The sequence below is a fragment of the Thalassophryne amazonica genome, chromosome 5 (genome assembly GCF_902500255.1).
Source record: "Thalassophryne amazonica chromosome 5, fThaAma1.1, whole genome shotgun sequence".
Taxonomy (NCBI): Eukaryota; Metazoa; Chordata; class Actinopteri; order Batrachoidiformes; family Batrachoididae; genus Thalassophryne; species Thalassophryne amazonica.
Genome location: NC_047107.1, coordinates 84,192,871 through 84,202,211, shown reverse-complemented (window position 1 = coordinate 84,202,211; position 9,341 = coordinate 84,192,871). Strand labels below are relative to the sequence as shown.

Below are 9,341 nucleotides of genomic sequence, written 5' to 3'. Positions count from 1 at the left end.
TGCAGATGATCAGTTAGCTGTTTTACAACTACCCTTTCAAGAATTTTTGAGAGAAAAGGAAAGTTGGAGATTGGCCTATTATTAGCTAAGATAGCTGGGTCAAGTGATGGTTTTTTAAGTAATGGTTTAATTACTGCCACCTTAAAAGCCTGTGGTACATAGCCAACTAATAAAGATAGATTGATCATATTTAAGATTGAAGCATTAATTAATGGTAGGGCTTCCTTGAGCAGCTTGGTAGGAATGGGGTCTAATAGACATGTTGATGGTTTGGAGGAAGTAACTAATGAAAATAACTCAGAACAATCGGAGAGAAAGAGTCTAACCAAATACCGGCATCACTGAAAGCAGCCAAAGATAACGATATGTCTTTGGGATGGTTATGAGTAATTTTTTCTCTAATAGTTAAAATTTTTATTAGCAAAGAAAGTCATGAAGTCATTACTAGTTAAAGTTAAAGGAAAACTCGGCTCAATAGAGCTCTGACTCTTTGTCAGCCTGGCTACAGTGCTGAAAAGAAACCTGGGGTTGTTCTTATTTTCTTCAATTAGTGATGAGTAGTAAGATGTCCTAGCTTTACGGAGGGCTTTTTTATAGAGCAACAGACTCTTTTTCCAGGCTAAGTGAAGATCTTCTAAATTAGTGAGACGCCATTTCCTCTCCAACTTACGGGTTATCTGTTTTAAGCTGCGAGCTTGTGAGTTATACTACGGAGTCAGGCACTTCTGATTTAAGGCTCTCTTTTTCAGAGGAGCTACAGCATCCAAAGTTGTCCTCAATGAGGATATAAAACTATTGACGAGATACTCTATCTCACTCACAGAGTTTAGGTAGCTACTCTGCCCTGTGTTGGTATATGGCATTGGAGAACATAAAGAAGGAATCATATCCTTAAGCAGTTGAAGGTGCTATATTATTTTTCTTTTTGAATTTTTATGCTTAAATAGATTTTTACTGGTTGTTGGTGGTCTGGGAGCAGGCACCGTCTCTACGGGGATGGGGTAATGAGGGGATGGCAGGGGGAGAGAAGCTGCAGAGAGGTGTGTAAGACTACAACTCTGCTTCCTGTTCCCAACCCTGGATAGTCACGGTTTGGAGGATTTAAGAAAATTGGCCAGATTTCTAGAAATGAGAGCTGCTCCATCCAAAGTGGGATGGATGCTGTCTCTCCTAACAAGACCAGGTTTTCCCCAGAAGCTTTGCCCATTATCTATGAAGCCCACCTCATTTTTTGGACACCACTCAGACAGCCAGCAATTCAGGGAGAACATGCGGCTAAACATGTCACTCCCGGACCGATTGGGGAGGGGCCCAGAGAAAACTACAGAGTCCGACATTGTTTTAGCAAAGTTACACACCGATTCAATGTTAATTATAGTGACCTCCAATTGGCGTAACCGGGTGTCATTACTGCCGACGTGAATTACAATCTTACCAAATTTATGCTTAGCATTAGCCAGCAGTTTCAAATTTCCTTCAATGTCGCCTGCTCTGGCCCCCGGAAGACAATTGACTATGGTTGTTGATGTCGCTAACTTCACATTTCTCAAAACAGAGTCGCCAATAACCAGAGTTTGATCCTCGGCAGGTGTGTAGCCGAGTGGGGAAAAACGGTTAGAGATGTGAATGGGTTGGTGGCGTACACGGGGCTTCTGTTTAGGACTACGCTTCCTCCTCACAGTCACCCAGTCGGCCTGCTTTCCTGGCTGCTCAGGATCTGCCGGAGGGGAACTAACGGCGGCTAAGCTACCTTGGTCCACACCGACTACAGGGGCCTGGCTAGCTGTAGGATTTTCCAAGGTGCGGAGCCGAGTCTCCAATTCGCCCAGCCTGGCCTCCAAAGCTACGAATAAGCTACACTTATTACAAGTACCATTACTGCTAAAGGAGGCCGAGGAATAACTAAACATTTCACACCCAGAGCAGAAAAGTGCGGGAGAGACAGGAGAAGCCGCCATGCTAAACCGGCTAAGAGCTAGTAGCTGCGCTAAGCTAGCGGATTCCTAAAAACACACAAAGTGAATAATGTGTAAATAATTTAGAGGTGATTCAGCAGAGGGAGTGCTTTAGTTAAGGCACGTGAAGATTACACTGTGAAACAAATCGTTATCTAGTTAACTAGATCAATCTAACTGCGCAGATTAAACAGCTAACAGATACAGCAAAACACAGCTGTGCTCCGGAACAGGAAGTGATACAATACCGCAGTGAGAGCCAACCACCAGTAGAGAGATGGTGGTTGGCTCTCACTGACATGAGAGGGAGGGGCTCCGTAAGAAGCATTTCAAGGTCCTGGAGTGGCCTGGCCAGTCTCCGGACCTGAACTCAAAAGAAAATATTTGGAGGGAGCTGAAACTCCAAACCTGAAAGATTTGGAGAAGATCTGTATGGAGGAGTGGACCAAAATCCCTGCTGCAGTGTGTGCAAACCTGGTGAAAAACTACAGGAAACGTTTGACCTCTGTAATTGCAAACAAAGGTTACTGTACCAAATATTAACATTGATTTTGGTTGGCTCTCACTGCGGTATTGTATCACTTCCTGTTCCGGAGCACAGCGGTGTTTTTCTGTATCTGTTAGTTGTTTAATCTGCGCAGTTAGATTGATCTAGTTATCTAGATTACGATTTGTTTCCCAGTGTAATCTTTACGTGCCTTAACTAAAGCACTCCTTCTGCTGAATCACCTCTAAATTATTTACACATTATTCACTTTGCGTGTTTTTAGGAATCCGCTAGCTTAGCGTAGCTACTAGCTCTTAGCCGATTTAGTATGGCGGCTTCTCCTGTCTCTCCCGCACTTTTCTGCTCTGGGTGTGAAATGTTTAGTTATTCCTCGGCCTCCTTTAGCAGTAACGGTACTTGTAATAAGTGTAGCTTATTCGTAGCTTTGGAGGCCAGGCTGGGCGAATTGGAGACTCGGCTCCACACCGTGGAAAATTCTACAGCTAGCCAGGCCCCTGCAGTTGGTGCGGACCAAGGTAGCTTTGCCGCCGTTAGTTACCCCCTGGCAGATCCCGAGCAGCCGGGAAAGCAGGCTGACTGGGTGACTGTGAGGAGGAAGCGTAGCCCTAAACAGAAGCCCCGTGTACACCGCCAACCTGTTCACATCTCTAACCGTTTTTCCCCACTCGACGACACACCCGCCGAGGATCAAACTCTGGTTATTGGCGACTCTGTTTTGCGAAATGTGAAGTTAGCGACACCAGCAACCATAGTCAATTGTCTTCCGGGGGCCAGAGCAGGCGACATTGAAGGAAATTTGAAACTGCTGGCTAAGGCTAAGCGTAAATTTGGTAAGATTGTAATTCACGTCGGCAGTAATGACACCTGGTTACGCCAATCGGAGGTCACTAAAATTAACATTAAATCGGTGTGTAACTTTGCAAAAACAATGTCGGACTCTGTAGTTTTCTCTGGGCCCCTCCCCAATCAGACCGGGAGTGACATGTTTAGCCGCATGTTCTCCTTGAATTGCTGGCTGTCTGAGTGGTGTCCAAAAAATGAGGATGGCTTCATAGATAATTGGCAAAGCTTCTGGGGAAAACCTGGTCTTGTTAGGAGAGACGGCATCCATCCCACTTTGGATGGAGCAGCTCTCATTTCTAGAAATCTGGCCAATTTTCTTAAATCCTCCAAACCGTGACTATCCAGGGTTGGGACCAGGAAGCAGAGTTGTAGTCTTACACACCTCTCTGCAGCTTCTCTCCCCCTGCCATCCCCTCATTACCCCATCCCCGTAGAGACGGTGCCTGCTCCCAGACTACCAATAACCAGCAAAAATCTATTTAAGCATAAAAATTCAAAAAGAAAAAATAATATAGCACCTTCAACTGCACCACAGACTAAAACAGTGAAATGTGGTCTATTAAACATTAGGTCTCTCTCTTCTAAGTCCCTGTTGGTAAATGATATAATAATTGATCAACATATTGATTTATTCTGCCTTACAGAAACCTGGTTACAGCAGGATGAATATGTTAGTTTAAATGAGTCAACACCCCCGAGTCACACTAACTGTCAGAATGCTCGTAGCACGGGCCGGGGCGGAGGATTAGCAGCAATCTTCCATTCCAGCTTATTAATTAATCAAAAACCCAGACAGAGCTTTAATTCATTTGAAAGCTTGACTCTTAGTCTTGTCCATCCAAATTGGAAGTCCCAAAAACCAGTTTTATTTATTATCTATCGTCCACCTGGTCCTTACTGTGAGTTTCTCTGTGAATTTTCAGACCTTTTGTCTGACTTAGTGCTTAGCTCAGATAAGATAATTATAGTGGGCGATTTTAACATCCACACAGATGCTGAGAATGACAGCCTCAACACTGCATTTAATCTATTATTAGACTCTATCGGCTTTGCTCAAAAAGTAAATGAGTCCACCCACCACTTTAATCATATCTTAGATCTTGTTCTGACTTATGGTATGGAAATAGAAGACTTAACAGTATTCCCTGAAAACTCCCTTCTGTCTGATCATTTCTTAATAACATTTACATTTACTCTGATGGACTACCCAGCAGTGGGGAATAAGTTTCATTACACTAGAAGTCTTTCAGAAAGCGCTGTAACTAGGTTTAAGGATATGATTCCTTCTTTATGTTCTCTAATGCCATATACCAACACAGTGCAGAGTAGCTACCTAAACTCTGTAAGTGAGATAGAGTATCTCGTCAATAGTTTTACATCCTCATTGAAGACAACTTTGGATGCTGTAGCTCCTCTAAAAAAGAGAGCTTTAAATCAGAAGTGCCTGACTCCGTGGTATAACTCATAAACTCGTAGCTTAAAGCAGATAACCCGTAAGTTGGAGAGGAAATGGCGTCTCACTAATTTAGAAGATCTTCACTTAGCCTGGAAAAAGAGTCTGTTGCTCTATAAAAAAGCCCTCCGTAAAGCTAGGACATCTTTCTACTCATCACTAATTGAAGAAAATAAGAACAACCCCAGGTTTCTTTTCAGCACTGTAGCCAGGCTGACAAAGAGTCAGAGCTCTATTGAGCCGAGTATTCCATTAACTTTAACTAGTAATGACTTCATGACTTTCTTTGCTAACAAAATTTTAACTATTAGAGAAAAAATTACTCATAACCATCCCAAAGACGTATCGTTATCTTTGGCTGCTTTCAGTGATGCCTGTATTTGGTTAGACTCTTTCTCTCCGATTGTTCTGAGTTATTTTCATTAGTTACTTCATCCAAACCATCAACATGTTTATTAGACCCCATTCCTACCAGGCTGCTCAAGGAAGCCCTACCATTATTTAATGCTTCGATCTTAAATATGATCAATCTATCTTTGTTTGTTGGCTATGTACCACAGGCTTTTAAGGTGGCAGTAATTAAACCATTACTTAAAAAGCCATCACTTGACCCAGCTATCTTAGCTAATTATAGGCCAATCTCCAACCTTGCTTTTCTATCAAAAATTCTTGAAAGGGTAGTTGTAAAACAGCTAACTGATCATCTGCAGAGGAATGGTCTATTTGAAGAGTTTCAGTCAGGTTTTAGAATTCATCATAGTACAGAAACAGCATTAGTGAAAGTTACAAATGATCTTCTTATGGCCTCGGACAGTGGACTCATCTCTGTGCTTGTTCTGTTAGACCTCAGTGCTGCTTTTGATACTGTTGACCATAAAATTTTATTACAGAGATTAGAGCATGCCATAGGTATTAAAGGCACTGCGCTGCGGTGGTTTGAATCATATTTGTCTAATAGATTACAATTTGTTCATGTAATGGGGAATCTTCTTCACAGACTAAAGTTAATTATGGAGTTCCACAAGGTTCTGTGCTAGGACCAATTTTATTCACTTTATACATGCTTCCCTTAGGCAGTATTATTAGACGGTATTGCTTAAATTTTCATTGTTACGCAGATGATACCCAGCTTTATCTATCCATGAAGCCAGAGGACACACACCAATTAGCTAAACTGCAGGATTGTCTTACAGACATAAAGACATGGATGACCTCTAATTTCCTGCTTTTAAACTCAGATAAACTGAAGTTATTGTACTTGGCCCCACAAATCTTAGAAACATGGTGTCTAACCAGATCCTTACTGTGGATGGCATTACCCTGACCTCTAGTAATACTGTGAGAAATCTTGGAGTCATTTTTGATCAGGATATGTCATTCAAAGCGCATATTAAACAAATATGTAGGACTGCTTTTTTGCATTTACGCAATATCTCTAAAATCAGAAAGGTCTTGTCTCAGAGTGATGCTGAAATACTAATTCATGCATTTATTTCCTCTAGGCTGGACTATTGTAATTCATTATTATCAGGTTGTCCTAAAAGTTCCCTAAAAAGCCTTCAGTTAATTCAAAATGCTGCAGCTAGAGTACTGACGGGGACTAGAAGGAGAGAGCATATCTCACCCATATTGGCCTCTCTTCATTGGCTTCCTGTTAATTCTAGAATAGAATTTAAAATTCTTCTTCTTACTTATAAGGTTTTGAATAATCAGGTCCCATCTTATCTTAGGAACCTCGTAGTACCATATCACCCCAATAGAGCGCTTCGCTCTCAGACTGCAGGCTTACTTGTAGTTCCTAGGGTTTGTAAGAGTAGAATGGGAGGCAGAGCCTTCAGCTTTCAGGCTCCTCTCCTGTGGAACCAGCTCCCAATTCAGATCAGGGAGACAGACACCCTCTCTACTTTTAAGATTAGGCTTAAAACTTTCCTTTTTGCTAAAGCTTATAGTTAGGGCTGGATCAGGTGACCCTGAACCATCCCTTAGTTATGCTGCTATAGACGTAGACTGCTGGGGGGTTCCCATGATGCACTGTTTCTTTCTCTTTTTGCTCTGTATGCACCACTCTGCATTTAATCATTAGTGATCGATCTCTGCTCCCCTCCACAGCATGTCTTTTTCCTGGTTCTCTCCCTCAGCCCCAACCAGTCCCAGCAGAAGACTGCCCCTCCCTGAGCCTGGTTCTGCTGGAGGTTTCTTCCTGTTAAAAGGGAGTTTTTCCTTCCCACTGTAGCCAAGTACTTGCTCACAGGGGGTCGTTTTGACCGTTGGGGTTTTACATAATTATTGTATGGCCTTGCCTTACAATATAAAGCGCCTTGGGGCAACTGTTTGTTGTGATTTGGCGCTATATAAAAAAATTGATTGATTGATTGATTGATTTTCACAGGTGTTCAAATACTTATTTGCAGCAGTAACATACAAATAAATTATTAAAAAAATCATACATTGTGATTTCCGGATTTTTTTTTTTTTTTTTTTTTTTTTTTTAGATTATGTCTCTCACAGTGGACATGCACCTAAGATGAAAATTTCAGACCCCTCCATGATTTCTAAGTGGGAGAACTTGCAAAATCGCAGGATGTTCAAATACCATGGTAAATGGGTACCTTGCGGCCCCAGGCTAAACTGTGGGGGATCTCGGAGCAGGTTGGAGCCCCAGAGGTATAGTGTGTGTGACCCACCAGTGTGTGGACACGCTCTGACACTTACCAATCCAAGCACCTGCTGCCTTGCAGGTTGTGCCTCTATAGGCAAAGGCTACAAAAAAAAAAAAAAAAACAGGAGTGGAGCCCCGGGGCGGTTTGGTGTTGAACTCCATCATCCTTCCGACAGCTCCTGCAGTCCAGTCGTGGTTGAGATGTTATGTCCTGCATCCCTCTTGACTACAGCGGCTTGGCTTGAGGGGGGGTGTGGTGCTTGGGAAACCCATGGTCTCCAGGATTCAGTGTCCTCTTTCTCACAACTCTCCTCCTTCTGCTCTTCCAAAGTCCTGGGGTGATAGCGAGTGGCGACGGTGGCAGGTGTAAGATGGCACTGGGAGCTGCTCGTCACGGACCTGCACTCAGGTGGCCAGGGCAGGATGGTCATCCTCCACTCATCTGGGGCAAGCTTAGGGTTTGGCAGCCACTCTGGTGACGGAGCAGCCCTATTCAGGGAGAGCACTGCCACCCCCACCTCCCCTCAATGGGAAGGGTCTGGAAATGGTGACCTAAGGAAAGCTTGCCTCACCCCCATCCTTTCAGCACACCGCAGCTGACTGGACATCTACAAACGCGGTCGAAATACAATGCACACAACATCACAGGATGCAAAATCGACCCGCAACAACCGCTGTTTGGATTGGAGCATGGAACATCAGGACTCTAATGGACAACAAGAATACCAGCAGACCAGAACGTCGTACAGCACTAGTAGGACAAGAACAGCAATACAACATCGATATTGCTGCTCTCAGTGAAATGTGCCTGGCAGACACTGGAGAAATCACAGAGGTTGGAGCTGGATATCCCTTTTTCTGGTCAGGGAGGACTCTGGAGGAATGGAGAGAAGCAGGAGTCGGCTTTGCAATTCGTACCTCATTTGTGAAGAGTCTTGAGTCTCTCCCAAAAGGTATCAGTGATTGTCTAATGGTTATGAGATCACCCCTCATAGGTAAAAAAACACCTGACACTTATCAGTGTGTATGCCCCGACCATGTTGTACACACCAGAGCAGAAAGAGTTGTTCTACCAGGAACTTTCAACCTTGGTACACACTGTCCCAAAGGAAGACAAGCTCCTGCTACTAGGAGACTTCAATGCCCGTGTGGGCAAAGACTCCAAGTCATGGCGAGATGTTATTGGACCACATGGAGTGGGACAGGAGAACTCCAATGGCCAACTGCTTCTTACGAGGTCTATTAGAAAAGTATCCGACCTTATTATTTTTTTCAAAAACCCTCGTGGGCATGCAAGAGTTTTTTCACGCCTGTCGGTTATGTCATTCTCCTGTGGTCAGGCTTTGAGTGAGGAGACGCCCACCCTCTCGTCGATTTTTTTTTTTTTTTGTAAACCTCCATTGTTTAGGAATGGCTCAGAGACTGCTGCTTTGTTTGATAAATTTTTTTTCAAAAACTGTAAGGCACAACTGAGTGGACACCATTCGATAAATTCAGCTGGTTTTCGTTGAAAATTTTAACGGCTGATGAGAGATTTTGGTCTGGTAGTGTCGCTTTAAGGATGGCCCATGGTGCCTGATGGCGATCTGCGCTCCGAGGCAGTGTCATCTCGCTGTTTCAAGTTGAAAACTTCCACATTTCAGGCTCTGTGCACCCAGTAAGTCGTCAGAGAAAAGAGAACTTTCAGAAGAAGTCGGCATGAGGAGTTTATGTGGACATTCCCCTGTTAAAGGTCATTTTGTAATGAAAGAACGTGCGGGCAGAGTCGCATGTCGGGCCGCACCCGACCGCGGGGGGTTGCGACAGGAAAAACACCTCCGTTGGAAAACTTAACGAGCAAGTTGGAACATGCCCAACTGTTAAACAATTTCTCAGTTACTCACTTGTTGAAAGCCATCAAAAGCTGCCTGAATTTTACAAATG

At 43.6% G+C, this 9,341-nt stretch overlaps 1 protein-coding gene across 1 annotated transcript in view; it reads left to right on the top strand.

The window, feature by feature from the left end:
- Nucleotides 1–9,341, top strand: part of sb:cb288 — a 38,358-nt gene that overhangs the window by 16,846 nt on the left and 12,171 nt on the right. The window lies entirely within an intron of this gene.